Genomic DNA, 15,781 nt, shown 5'->3' with positions numbered 1-15,781 from the left:
AGTGACCTGGGATGCGACTCGCGAGCGGGCGCGTCCCGCTGTGCGAATCGCATCCCCAACGGCCATGACATGCACTGGGACTGACCGGAGCGCTGCAGGGAGAGAGACGCAGTGAGCGCTCCGGGGAGGAGCGGGGACCCGGAGCGCTCGGCGTAACAATTACTTCTATGTTTATTAATGCCGCTCCTCAGGCATTGGGAAGTGCGACCAATGTATTGAAGACCGCATGAACATTCAATTAAATAGATAACAAAAGATGAACCACAGTTTAAAAATGTATCTATTTTGAATATTAGGCCACCAAAAGGAATTAATATAGTAATCAAATCACATAGGTTCACTTACGAAATATACACCAACCAAAAAAGAACCCATAGTGTAAAAATATGAACTTTATTGAACATATATCAAATAGCAAGACAAACATTTAAAAGAGAAATTATAAAAAATACAGGCACGGTTATTGCAAGTACAGAGAAGTGTAGGTGGTAGAGTAGGCACAGATACATGGAATACAGGGTACATACAAAATACCGGAGTACTCTCAGCAGGCATATCAATCACAATAATAGCTGGTATATACCCAGTGTAACAGTACAAAATAGATAGATATGCATCATGAGTAAAGGAAGAAAGTCACATAAAAGCATCGTAAATTACACAAAAAAAACGACTAAAAACTCCATAGGACATCCTGCCATGTGTGTTGCCAACCTACCAGCTCCTACCCCAATGTACATTTCGTGTTGTGCTTCGTCAGGGGCCTTGTCTACAAACCCCTCCACAGGTGGGTATATATATATATATATATATATATGTATGTATATAGTACATCAACCAATCCAGTCCCATATAGAGAGACTGACAAATATCGTGAGAGGAGAGGCCCAGAAGACCAATGTGCACAGAGCGGTCATGTGACGTATCACATTACATCGGTCACATGACGGTAAATGTACTCCGTCAATATAGGGGCATGACAGAGATCTCATGCCAATGATTAGAAGTGAATGGGATAGTGTTGCATATTCATACAGTGGGAGGAGTTTCCATTGATGAATATGCAATACAAAAGACAGCGCATACAATGAGATATGTTGGTACTAAAGGACAAGGACAACAAATATTGTGTCCACCCTATTTTTTGTCCTTCTCTTTTAGTCCCGATATGTCTCATTGTATGCGCTGTCTTTTGTATTGTATATACATCAATGGAAACTCCTCCCACTCTATGAATATGCAGTACTATCCCATTCACTTCCAATTATCAGCATGAGATATCTGTCCTGCCTCTATATTGACGGAGTGCACTTACCGTCTTGAGACCGATATCATGTGATATGTCACATGACCGCTCTGTGCGCATTGGTCTACCGGGCCTCTCCCAGCTGTTTTGCGCATGCGCATGGTGCGTGGCCATGTGACCGGTCACATGACCGCTTCAGTTTACCGTTTCCGGACTTCCGCCTGTCATCTGTGCCGTGTCTGCCGACTATGGTTTGCGCACAATTCCTATACTGTGGCCGCAGGTATGGGACGTAACAGACGCACATATATGATATCATTGATTTCAAGCAATGCATCTCATGGCACAGGTGTATAATTAGATGAATGGCTTTGGGAGGTGTTAGTAAGCAGTACTTGGGCACGATATTTGTCAGTCTCTCTATATGGAACTGAATTGGTTGATGTACTATATATATATATATATATATATATATATATATATATACCCACCTGTGGGGGGTTTGTAGACACGCGCCCTGATGAAGCACAACGTGAAACGTACGTTGGGGTAGGAGCTGGTAGGTTGGCAACACACATGGCAGGATGTCCTATGGAGTTTTCAGTCGTTTTTCTTGTGTACTTTATGATGCTTTTATGTGACTTTCTTCCTTTACTCATGATGCATATCTATCTATTTTGTACTGTTACACTGGGTATATACCAGCTATTATTGTGATTGATATGCCCGCTGAGAGTACTCCGGTATTTTGTATGTACCCTGTATTCCATGTATCTTTGCCTACTCTACCACCTACACTTCTCTGTACTTGCCATAACAGTGCCTGTATTTTTATAATTTCTCTTTTAAATGTTTGTTTTGCTATTTGATATTTGTTCAATAAAATTAAACTATTATTTTTTTTTGGTTGGTGTATATGTCTATTTTGAATACCTGCTTAGTCACTTGGGAGCAAAAAATTATTTTATTATGTGTGATATTCATGCAGTATTTGCATCTCGAGTGTCCACATTTAAAAGCGCCTTTGAGAAGATTTTTAGAAATAATTTAAGTAGGGTTAGCTGCCTTTTTAAAACTACTTGGTGCTAAAATATTTTTAGGGTGTGAGCTCTTTTGAAAGTAATACGGGGTCTGTCTGGGAGTAGGGGGCTCAAGTAATTATCCTGTAATAGGATGTGCCAGTGTTTCTCAAAGATTTGCTTGATTTTGGAATGATCACTGGAATATGCGGTGATGATGTTACATTGCCAATCTGATCTTGTGTCCTGATGTTTTCTAGGGGCAAGGCATTCATCTTGCGTCAGAAGACTTGCCTGATTATTTGAGGTTTCAATTAATGACTTCGGGTATTTCTTTGCTCTGAACTTTTCTGCTTTGATCTTGCTCTGGTTTTTGTAATTAAACTGACCGTAAGGCACATTAACTAGCCATTTTTTGTAATAATTGCTACTGAAATGCAAATAACTGTTGCTGTCCACTTTTTTAAAAGAAGACTTTGTGGTTATAGTTTTGTCTTGAGTGTGTGTTACCACCACATCCAGGAATTCTGCATCATTTGAAAAAAATGGATTGGGTGAAACTGTGACCCCAATTATTATTATTGATAAGGGTAAGGAAGGTTTTTAATAATGTGGTGGATCCTTTTCACACAATAAAAATATCATCTATATAACGTTTATAAAATGAACAATGTTTAAAAAGTGGATGTTTGTCAATAGTGGTTTACTCGAACAGTCCTACAAATAAGTTAGCGAAACTTGGGCTGAAACGTGTTCCCATCGCTGTGCCCGATACTGTTCGAAGATCACCTAGTTAAATTCAAAGTACTGTAGTTGTGCTTTAAAATAAACATAAAAGCTTACAGAATAAAATTCCTTTAGAGGGTGGGCATGGTCAAATCCAGGGAAAGAAAGTGCTCAACGGCCTTTGTGCCTAAATCGTGATCAATTACTGTATAAAGGGAAGCTATATCCATAGTTATAAATTTACAATCGTCTTCCCATTGTACTCGTTTGATGGCTTTAATAAATTCATTAAAGCCATCAAACAAGTGGTGTCTTCCTGACTACATCTACAGTAATTTTCTATTTATGCAGTGGCTGTCACTACCCACAAAATAGGGGGTATTTGTCTGATTGCAGGTGGGTTCGACTGCTGGGACCCTCTGCAATCTCCAAAACTGGGCCTGTCACTTACTGCTGAACACTCCAATCCCCACTGAACGTACTAGTCTTAGCAAAGATTGGCCACTCAGTCAATAATCATCCTCAGCCAGTGATTGACTGGGCGGACTGTCATTGCTAAGACCAGTTTATCTTGTAAGGTGAAAACATTGCGCTCCCCTCCATGCTGAGAGATCCATCCATTTCTCTGCAGAGTAGTCTGACACCCAGTCCCTACCAATCAGCTGTTTGCCTGAGCCATGGCACCCACACACACAACAAAGTAAACAGAGAACAATGGGATCTGTGCTGTAGTAACCCAGCATGTCCACTACACAATGTATGGAGTTGCCTGCTTCTAGTTCTATACCATGTATAGGGGTGCTACAGCTCTAAAAAAACAGATGATCGCTAGGATGTAAGGTGTCAGCACCCCATAGATCTGATATTGATGTCCGATCCAAAGAATAGGTCATCAATAAATTTAAAGCGTACCTGTCAGATACTGTTATATGTTACTCAGTATCTCATCTTTACCATGGTATGTCTCTGTCACTGATATTTCACTAAAAAATAGCATATTACAGCTGCTCAATGTCTTTTCCATCTTGTGGCAGGGAGGGGGCATGTCTATCTCTTGCCTGCACTGTGATGACTCCTCCCCCTCCCTTACTCTGCCCACAGCTTTTGCAAAATTACAACTCCCAGCATGCACAGACATCCTTTGACTGTCCAGGCATGTTTAGAGTTATCATTTTGCAACAGCTGGAGGCACATGTTTGGTAAAACTCTGTGTTACAGCAGTGTTGCTGCAGACTGTGTTGCCAACCAGCCATTTTGTGTCCATGACTCTTGGACACCCTCATGCTGCTAATATACTTTAAATAAGTGTAATAGAAAAACAATTATCTTGCCTGAAGATCCGGCCCAGCATCTTGAGGATGTGTCTTTGTATAAATGTGTGCAAACTATTTTTAGATCGTTTCTCATGAGGCTAGGGCATGGGTCGTGTGGCCAAAGCTGAGTCACACTACTTGGACCTCATTGCAGCTAATGCAAGGCAATGGGGTTGCCTTATTATCCATGAGTAGCAGCAACTGTTATGCAGCATAACTGAGGGAGCGCGACACGATGAACATGCAGCCCTAACCATGAGCTACATTTTTAACCCGATAATGACCATGGACGAGTATAGACGTCCAGGTTGACGGCCGTTCCGGCATCTGGACGTCTATACTCGTCAATGGTTCTCATGGGTGCTGTCCAGTGCACCCACGAGATCGCGGCAGGGACTCGGCTGTAACACACAGCGGGGACCCTTCCAATGCATAAAAGAAAAAGTGAAAAAAAAATCAAATAAATAAAAGTGCAAAAACAATAAGTATAAAAAAAAGTGTAAAAAAAAGTGTAAAAAAAATTATTAAAAAAACATTTATTAAATAAATATAATGAAAAATAAAAATGTATAATGTGTAGGATCACACGGCGCACATCCGCAGCATATGACGTGCTGCGGATGCCCGCCAACAGTCAAAATAATGAGCTCCCTCTTAGGCTTGGTAGCTTTGTGTGTCCACTCATAGTGGCGGATTTCATGAGCGGATACACTGAGCTACCCAGCCACAGCAGTGATCTTGCCCTTGTGACTGCTGGGAGGCATCTGCGGTGTGAAATATGCTGTGGATGCGCTCTATGTGACCCTACACTGTGTCCCATTCATAGAGGTATCCGTCAGCATCACGTCAAAAGAGTGATACTGACGTATACTGTAGCAGCTCCATTTATTTCTGAATGAGACTATTACAGTATATATTGGCATCCCTTTTTTACAGGACAATGGACACCTATACCGCAGAAATGCAGTATGAATGGGGACTATTCATATAATAATGCCCTGAGAGCCAAAGGAGGCACCTCTCCTTCTTGGTCCTACCAGGCAGGGTACTGCCCAGCCCGGGACAAACAGGGTGATAAAATATGGGGCGCATTTCCTCCATTTCAAAAGCAACTTACCAAAATGATGTCCCACAAATAAAGAATTTGTGGAAAAAAAGCTAATTGCTATTTATTCCACTGACCTTGAAATAATTCTAGCCACACAATAAGGGCTCAACGTACTCACTTTTGCCCTAGGTGAATACTTTAGGGGGTGTAGTTTTGAAAATGGGGTCACATCTGGGGGTGCGGTATTGTTCTGACAACTAGAATGCTTTGCAAGATGAAGTGCGGCCTATCATTTGTATGATGATGTCCTGAAAGCCAAATGGGGCTCCTCTCCTTTTGGGTCCCTCCATGTGGCCATGCAACCAAATATGGTCTTAACGGGAGTATTACCGAACACGGGATGAACAGCGTAATAAAATATGGGGCGCATTTTCTACTTTTAAGATGTAGTGTACAAAAAATATGTCCCACAAATGATGCATTTGTGAAAAAAAAAGAAAATTTAAATTTTTCCACTGACTTTGTATCCATGCCAGTCACACAAAAATGACTAAAAGTACTCACTTTTGGTCTAGATGAATACTTTAGGGGGTGTAGTTTCCAAAATGGGGTCACTTGTGGAGGTTCTATATGGTTCTTGCAGCTAAAACCCTTTGCAGGCATGAAGTGCGGCCTATAATCCATTCGGCCTCCTCTCCTTCTGGGTCCTACCATGCGGCCAAGGAACCAAATATGGACAAAGTGGGGGTATTTCCAAACAGCAGCTTAATAAAATATAGGGTGCATTTCTTGCAAAATCAGAAGTGATGTACAAAAAATATATCCCACAAATGATGCATTTGTGAAAAAATGCAAATTTTGAATTTTTAACACTGACTTTGTAATAATTCCTGCCAAAAAACTATGGTGTTAAAATACTCACTGAACCCCCTAGCGAATACCCTAGGGGTCTAGTTTTTAAAATGGGGGTCATTGAGGGGGGGGTTCCTATGTTCTACCACCTTCAAATTTCTGCAAATCTTGTGTGTGTATATATATATATATATATATATATATATATATATATATATATAGGCATTTAGGAAAGAATGAGGTCTGTTTACAGCATAGTGCATTGGGATAAAGAATACCACAGACAGAGGAGCGGTTGGGCTAAAGAATACCACAGACAGAGGAGCAGACAGAAAATGAATAAAGCAGCTGCTGCAACCTCCTTAATTCTGCTGTGTAAAGCAATGCCCTGAAACAGCTCTGGATGGGAACTGGCAGAAGTGCTGTGGAAAGGGAGTAACAGGGTGGGAGATTTTGTGATGGAAGCAATACATTTTAGGAATTGTAGTGCTGAGCAACTACTCAATCATGATAACCAGGAACTACATGACTAAGACCCCCAAAACAAATTAATTTTTGGAGGTCTCAGAATGGAGGTACACACGTAAGACTAGGTTCACACTGCCATTGTACTCCGACCCATTCAGGGTCCGTTCAGCTATTTTTTTTTATACACTGAATGGAAACGCAATTGACACTGTCAGGTCCTGATGGATCCCATTAAATTGAGTTGAGCGGATAAAAAAAACTAGGACTCACACTTTTTTCTCTCCACTTGATCAAGGAAGCTCCCTTTACTGGATCACAACAGCCGTGTGACGAGCCCTAAGCAATGCTATTTGTTTCTGCAGCATTTTTATTTTATTTTTTAACTGCCGATGGAGTACCCTTTTACCTCTTTTTGTTAAATCGAGGTCCAAAACCAGAAAAGGTAAACGTATTGTCTATGCGAAAATACACTAATGCTTCCAATCCTGAAACAAAAGATGACTTCTTTTTAGGCAAACGGCCATGATCTAATTATTCACTGGAGCCTTGAAGCAGGTGCTGTAAGAGACTTAAAATTTCTAGCGTAATTAAAAAAAAAATTATAATAATAATAAACCCCAATCATTACCATACAAGCATAGGAACGATGATCCCCCCAAAAAAAGAGGACTATGTCCCTTTAAGAAAAAATAAATAGATATAAGTAAAATATGAACTAGCAAAAAAAAAAAAAAATGCTGCCATTTTCATCCTGGCCTTGATTAATGATTTTTCTGTCTAATAAAAGGTTCACAAACCATCTGTTTTTCTCCCTAATGCCTTGCCCAAAGGTTTTTCGTTCCTATTTTGGGCTTTGGGCCAAGTGACATTCCTCCCTCTTTTTTTTTTTTTCTAAGCCTTGTAAACAAACCCTTCTCTCTTTTTAATCTTCTAGTACTGCTTCTTACCCATCGTTATGCATATTCATTGCAAGTAAACAGTTTTAGTGTCTACACTTAATCTCTTCCACTGGCAATTACTGTTCTATGCTGTTTTGTAATGCAGAAGGGCCAACGCTTTCCCTTCTAATAACAGCTGGGTCGCAGATGGGGCCTGCAGTCATTGTAGAAAATAAAAATTTACAAGATGCCAGTGGAATTTATTTCGGTTTTATGGAGTCGCAGAGGAACCTTTTCTGTTATCTGCCTTCAGTGAAAATTTGCAGGCATAAGGCGAGCTTTTGACATTTAATCAAAGGGGGGTCAGGTAGGGTCGGGAACTAGTGCAGGGAGAAAGCAGGTGGATGGTATTAGGTGGTGCCACGGTTAATTTATCGAAAAGTGATCGCTTCGGATGTGGGCAGCCAATATCCGCTGTTTTGGATATATACCTTGCCACGGCCAGTGCCTGCGTATTGTTTTGACTGCCGACCAAAGCAGGTGCTTCCTTTATACGAGAGCGGCTAAATCAGTCCGCGTATATTCCAGTAAATGCACAATGTTTCCTCTGTAAATAATTGATTTGCCGAGAGGCACAATGAATTCCAAATAATCAGCGTTTCAGATGTTTCTATCTATCAATTGTTTTTGTTTTTTTTCTTTTTTACACAACAAGGGGTCAGGTACACAGCGGATATGAAGCAGCGATAATGAAGGAATGTGGTGTGTGTTTGATCTACCGTATATCGTCTGAAATTGTTATTACTACTGCGAATTCTAACCTTGTGAAGAATGTGACGGGGACAATGCCTAGAAGTGATCCAGGAATGCATTGGGTGATGAGCTCAGATCTTTCACAGTTCTGTGTATTCTGGTGTAGTCATTCCACCGCCAAGCTGCGACCTTGTAGATTATGTAAGACCATTGTCAACTAGTGAGCTTCTCCTTGCAATGGGTAGGAGTTTGCCTATTGCATTAGACATGCGGAATGCTGATGTACAGGGTGCTGCATACAACCTCTCCTGTGCCTTCATCCTATACCTTTGCTCTTCCAGCATTTAATTTACATTTATTTATTTTTTTATTCCTATTTTCTGTTATAAGCGTTCTGGATACATCTACTTACAGTATATCATTGTTTCCCAACCACCCTGGGTTTCATGGGAGCTACTGCCAGCGGATTTTAACTTCTTAAAGCGTACATGTCAGATCCCACAAAAAAATAAAAAAAAAGAATGAATCTTTTACTCAGTGCCTATTCCTGACCATGTACATGTAATTTTTATGCCTCTGTCACCTGTATTTATTATAAAAAATACCTCTTTTCATTAGCTCACAGTGTTAGAAATCTCTCATGGGAAGAGCGGGTGTCCCACCCTTGTGGTGGTTGGAGGTGATTGGTGTGTGGTGGAAGGGGGCGTGTCTCTCCTTGTGGTGGTGGGAGGTGATTGGTGTGTGGTGGAAGGGGGCGTGTCTCTCCTTGTGGTGGTGGGAGGTGATTGGTGTGTGGTGGGAGGGAGCGTGTCTCTCCTTGTGGGGGTGGGAGGTGATTGGTGTGTGGTGGGAGGGGGTGTGTCCCTTCCTTGTGGTGGTGGGAGGTGATTGGTGTGTGATGGGAGGGGGTGTGTCCCTTCCTTGTGATGGGAGGTGATTGGGGTGTAGTGGGAGGGGGTATGTCCCTCTTTGTGGTGGTGGGAAGGGATTGGTGTGTGGTGGGAGGGGGTTTGTCCCTTCCTTGTGGTGGTGGGAGGGGATTGGTGTGTGGTGGAAGGGGGCATATCCCTCCTTGTGGTTGTGGGAGGTGATTGGTGTGTGATGGGATGGGGTGTGTCCCTTCCTTGTGGTGGTGGGAGGTGATTGGTGTGTGGTGGGAGGGGGCGTGTCTCTTTGTGTGGTGGTGGGAGGTGATTGGTGTGTGGAGGGAGGGGGCATGTCCCTCTTTGTGGTGGTGGGAGGGGATTGGTGTGTGGTGGGAGGGGGTGTGCCCCTTCCTTGTGGTGGTGGGAGGTGATTGGTCTGTGGTGGGAGGGGGCATGTCCCTCCCTTGTCCTGGTGGGAGGTGATTGGTGTGTGGTGGGAGGGGGCGTGTCCCTTCCTTGTGGTGGTGGGAGGTGATTGGTGTGTGGTGGGAGGGGGCATGTCCCTTCCTTGTGGTGGTGGGAGGTGATTGGTGTGTGGTAGGAGGGGGCGTGTCCCTTTTTGTGGTGTTGGGAGGTTAATGGTGTGTGGTCAGAGGGGGCATGTCCCTTCCTTTTGGTGGTGGGAGGTGATTGGTGTATGGTGGAAGGGGGCGTTTCCCTTTTTGTAGTGGTGGGAGGTGATTGGTGTGTGGTGGGAGGGGGCGTGTTCCTTCCTTGTGGTGGTGGGAGGTGATTGATGCATCTGCTCATGCAGCCTTGTCCATGAGTCATCTCTTGTCCATGACTGATGGACAAGCCTGATGCTGCTGCAGGACTGGTTAGTGTCCCAGTAGGTATGGGGACCCCTAGAGGTGGGATTTTCAGGAGCCATTTTCTTTATTAAATATTCACAAAATTGTAATCATCCATATTACAAAATATCTTTAATTTTCATCAGTAACAACAAATAAAACGTTTTTGGATATTGTCCTTTAGGGACAAAGGGCGTAAATTTATGCCCTTGCCCCGCTTAGGTTGTATGAAGTGCACTCAGAATTTAAGCGCGCTTTGTAACCGGCAGGTCCCCAATGCTATCATCAGCCAGGACCCACGGGTAATGGTGGACATCACTGATCAGGCCAACATCCAGCGTTAACCATTTAGACACTGGTAGCTCAGTGGTGCTGATTGGGACCACCGCGAAATTTCGGGGGTCCCGATCAGCTGAGAGGACGAGGGACATTTCTCTCACCTGCACCTGGCTCGTCCAATCAACACTCCTTCACTGTTGGCAGCCTCAGAAGCCTGTAGTAATGGAGCGCCGATAACACTGATCAATGCTGTTCTATGGCATAGCATTGATCAGTGTGTGCAATCGAAAGATTGTGTGCAATAGTCCATTATGGAGACTAAAAAATTGTGAATAAAATGTTTCAAACAAATGAAAATAAATTAAAATAAGCCCCTTCTCTATTAAAAGTTTGAAACACTCCCTTTTCCCATTTTTCAAATAAAATGATGGAAAGTAAAATGAAAATATGTGCCATCGCCGTGTGCATAAATGTCCGAAATAATAAAATATAATGTTAAAGAACCAGCAGGGTCAATAGCATATATGTTAAAAAAAAATACCAAAGTCCAGCATTGCCTATTTTTGTCACTTTATATACAAGAAAAAATGTATAAATAGTGATCAAAAAGCCCCATGAAAAAAAAAAAATAAAATAAAATACTACAGATTAAAACTACATATCCCAGCAGATAAAATGACCCTTATAAAGTCTCCTATACATAAAAATAAAGGGGTTATAGCGGTCACAAGAGAGCAATTTTAAGCATACTAATTTTCGTACAAAAAGCTATAATTTTTTTTAAAGTAGTAATAAAAAGCAAAATCGCTGTAATTGTATGGACCTACAGAATAAAGATAATGGCCCTGATTTACTAAAGTCCAACCGACTTTTTTTCTCGGTTTATGCGCCAAAATTTTTGTCGCACCATCCGCAGTATCCCATTAATAACTCTGGGATACTTTTACCTTTCATTCTGATTCCGAGATAGTTTTTTTGGGACATATTCTACTTAATGTTAGGGGTAAAATTTTGTCGATACTTGTTTCATTTCTTGGTGAAAAATTCCAAAATTTGATGAAAAAATTTAAAATTTTGCATTTTTTTTAAACTTTGAAGCTCTCTGCTTATAAGGAAAATGGATATTCCAAATAAATTATACATTGATTCAAATACACAATATGTCTACTTTATGTTTGCATCATAAAGTTGACATGTTTTTACTTTTGGAAGACATCAGAGGGCTTCAAAGTTCAGCAGCAATTTTCCAATTTTTCACAAAATTTTCAAAATTGGAATTTTTCATGGACCAGTTCTGTTTTGAAGTGGATTTGAAGGGCCTTCATATTAGAAATTCCCCATAAATTACCCAATTATAAAAACTGCACCCCTCAAAGTATCCAAAATGACATTCAGTAAGTGTGTTAACCCTTTAGGTGTTTCACAGGAATAGCGGCAAGGTGAAGGAGAAAATTCAAAATCTTCATTTTTTACACTCGCATGTCCTTGTAGACCCAGTTTTTGAATTTTTACAAGTGGTTATAGGAGAAAAAGCCCCCCAAAATTTGTAACCCAATTTCTCTCGAGTAAGGAAATACCTCATATGTGTATGTCAAGTGTTCGGCGGGCGCAGTAGAGGGCTCAGAAGGGAAGGAGCAACAATGGGATTTTGGAGAGTGAATTTTGCTGAAATGGTTTTTGGGGGGGCATGTCAAATTTAGAAAGCCCCTATGGTGCCAGAACAGCAGAAAACCCAACATGGCATTCCATTTTGGATACTACACCCCTCAAGGCACGTAACAAGGGGTCCAGTTAGGCTTAAAACCCCACAGGTGTTTGACAACTTTTCGTTAAAATCGGATGTGTAAATGGAAAAAAAACATTTTTCAATAAAGTGCAGTTTTTACTCCAAATTTACCATTTTTACAAAGGGTAATGGGAGAAAATGCCCCCCAAAATTTGTAGCCCCATCTCTTCTGAGTATGGAAATGCCCCATGTTAGGACGTAAAATGCTCTGCGGGCGAACTACAATGCTCAGAAGAGAAGGTGTCACATTTGGCTTTTTGAAAGCAAATTTTGCTGAAATGGTTTTTGGGGGGCATGTTGCATTTAGGAAGCCCCTGTGGTGCCAGAACAGCAAAAAATACCCACATGGCATACCATTTTGGAAACTAAACTCCTTAAGGAACGTAACAAGGGGTACAGTGAGCCTTAACTACCCACAGGTGTTTGACGACTTTTTGTTAAAGTTGGATGTGTAAATGAAAAAAAAAATATTTTACTAAAATGCAGTTTTTTCCCTAAATTTTACATTTTTACAATGGGTAATAGGAGAAAATGACCCCCAAAATTTGTAACCCCATTTCTTCTGAGTATGGAAATACCCCATGTGTGGACGTCAAGTGCTCTGCTAGCGAACTACAATGCTCAGAAGAGGAGTAGTGCCATTGAGCTTTTGGAAAGAGAATTCGTTTGTAATGGTAGTCAGGGTCCATGTGCGTTTCCAAAGCCCCCCGTGGTGCCAGAACAGTGGACCCCCCCCCCCCCCCCACATGTGACCCCATTTTTGAAACTACACCCCTCACAGAATTTAATAAGGGGTGCAGTGAGTATTTACACCCCACTGGCATTTGACAGATCTTTGGAACAGTGGGCTGTGCAAATGAAAAATTAAATTTTTCATTTTCACGGACCACTGTTCCAAAAATCTGTCAGACACCTGTGGGGCATAAATGCTCACTGTACCCCTTATTACATTAGGTGAGGGGTGCAGTTTCCAAAATGGGTTCACATGTGGGGGGGTCCATTGTTCTGGCACTATGGGGGCTTTGTAAACACACGTGGCCTTCAATTCGGGACAAATTTTCTCTTCAAAATCCCAATGGCGCTCCTTCTGTTCTGTATGGGGTATGGTCTTACTCAGAAGAAATGGGGTTACACATTTTGGGGGGATTTTTCCCTATTTTCCCTTGTGAAAATGAAAAATTTAGGGTAACACCAGCATTTTAGTGAAAACATTTTTCTTTTTTCATTTTCCCTTCCAACTTTAATAAAAACACCTGTGGGGTGTTAAGGCTCACTATACCCCTTGTCACGTTCCGTGAGGGGGTGTAGTTTCCAAAATGGGGTCACATGTGGGTATTTTTTTTTTTATGTCAGAACCGCCGTAAAATCAGCCACCCCTGTGCAAATCACCAATTTAGGCCTCAAATGTACATGGTGCGCTCTCACTCCTGAGCCTTGTTGTGTGCCCGCAGAGCATTTTACACCCACATATGGGGTATTTCCGTACTCAGGAGAAATTGCGTTACAAATTTTGGGGGTCTTTTTTTTTTCATTTTACTGCTTGTGAAAATAAAAAGTATAGGGCAACACTAGAATGTTAGTGTAATTTATTTTTTTTTTTTTACACTAACAGGCTGGTGTAGCCCCCAACTTTTCCTTTTCATAAGGGGTAAAAGAAGAAAAAGCCCCCCAAAATGAGACCTTCTATTTATTCTGTAGGTCCAAATTATTAAAATGATACCCAACTGTCAGGATCCGGACTGATATGCGCAGAGGGCACTGATGGTGGATCCTCTGTGTCAGTGAGGTGATGGCGTGGGCCGTACCAGGGGAACGGAATCCGCCGCAAAGCGGGATGGACTTGCAGCGGCAGGTAACCCCCAGGTCGTTCCACCCGATAGCGACTCAACCTCACTGACAGCTGAGACAGGCACGGTACACAAGCATTAGACAGAGGCGAGGTCAGACGTAGCAGAAGGTCAGGGCAGACAGCGAGGTTCGTAGTCAGGGGTAACAGCAGAAGGTCTGGGTACACAGGCTTGGGAACACACTATAACGCTTTCTCAGGGCACAAGGCAACAAGATCTGGCAGGGAACGGAAGGGGAAGCAGACTTTTATGAACATGGAAGAGATGGAAGCTGATTAGACTGATTAGGCCAGGCACCAATAAGCGGTGCGGTGGCCCTTTAAATCTGAGAGCCCCGGCGCACGCAAGCCCTAGAGAGTGGGGCCGCGCGCACCGGGACCCAGCAGGAGATCGAGGCAGGTGAGTGGGATGGGATGTGTTCCGCGGACGGGCACGTCCCGCTAGGTGGGTCGCATCCCCGCCGGGCACAACGGAGCAGCGTCTCCGGTCAGAGCTGCTGACCGGAGCACTGTAGGGCAGAAGATGCCGCGAGCGCTCCGTAGGAGGAGGGGGACCCAGAGCGCTCGGCGTAACACTAACTTATGTAAGTTTGATTTTGTTTTACTTCTTTTTAAAAATTATAACTTTTTGTATGGACATTTGCCTGTTTAAAAATTTCCTCTTCCGACCCCCATCATTTTTAAAATGTTTCCGTATACAGGGCTAATTTTTTTGCGTTGTGATCTGTAGTTTTTATCAATATATTTTTTGTTTTGAAGAGACTTTTTTTTATCACTTTATATACATTTTTTTACATTCTACAAAGTCACCAAAAATACACAATTCTGGACTTTGGTATTTTTTTTTTTACGTAGACGTCATTGAGCATGCAGTTAAAGTAACGTTACATTTTTATAGTTTGGACATTTACGCAAGCGGTGATACCACATTTTTTTATGTTTATTTTTGTTTACATTTTTTTTATGGGAAAAGGGGAGTGTTTCAAACTTTTATTATGGAAATATTAAATCACTTTAACTTTAACCTTTTTTTTACTTTTTTTTACATAATTTTATAGTTACCATAAGGGACTAACATGCAATCTTCGGATTGCATACACTGTTTAATGCTATACCATAGAATAGCATTGATCAGTGTTATCGGTGCTCCATTGCTCCAGCCTGCCATGGCTGACTGGAGCTTTGGATTACCTATCGTACGGTGAGGAGGAAAGTGAAGGTTTCACCGCGGTGGTCCCAATCAGCACTGCTGAGGAGCTGGGAAATGGTCGGTGATGTCTGGCATTAGCCTCAGGTCCCGGCGGCAGATAGCCGACGGGACCAGCCTGCTATGACTTGCGCTCAGCTCCTGAGTACGCGTCATAGAAGAGGAGCCGGACAAGGGTGTACAGGTATGCACTTCGTCCTCAAGAGGTTAAACACTTATTTTTCCGTGTACGCGGCTATATGGGGCTTATTTTTTGCATCATGATTTGTAGTTTTTATTGGTACCATTTTTATTTTGATGGGACTTTTTGATCACTCTTTAATACATTTTTCTAATATATGAAGTGACCAAAATCAGCAATTCTGGACTTTTATTTTTTATGTTTATGCTATTTACCATGCAAATTCATTAACACGTATATTTTAATAGTTTGGATGTTTCCATACACGGCGATACCTCGTATGTTTCCGTTCATTTTTGTTTACATTATTTGATTTAAAAAACTGGAAAAGGGGTGTAATTCAAACTATTATTAGTGAAGGGGTTTATTCCCATTTATGAACATTTTAATTTTTACATTTTATTCACCATTTTTTAGCCCTCATAGGGAACTATTAACTGCAAACTTATGTTTGCAGACTCT

This window comes from Hyla sarda, chromosome 1 (genome assembly GCF_029499605.1).
Source record: "Hyla sarda isolate aHylSar1 chromosome 1, aHylSar1.hap1, whole genome shotgun sequence".
In the NCBI taxonomy this organism is placed as follows: Eukaryota; Metazoa; Chordata; class Amphibia; order Anura; family Hylidae; genus Hyla; species Hyla sarda.
This window is presented reverse-complemented; position numbering follows the sequence as displayed.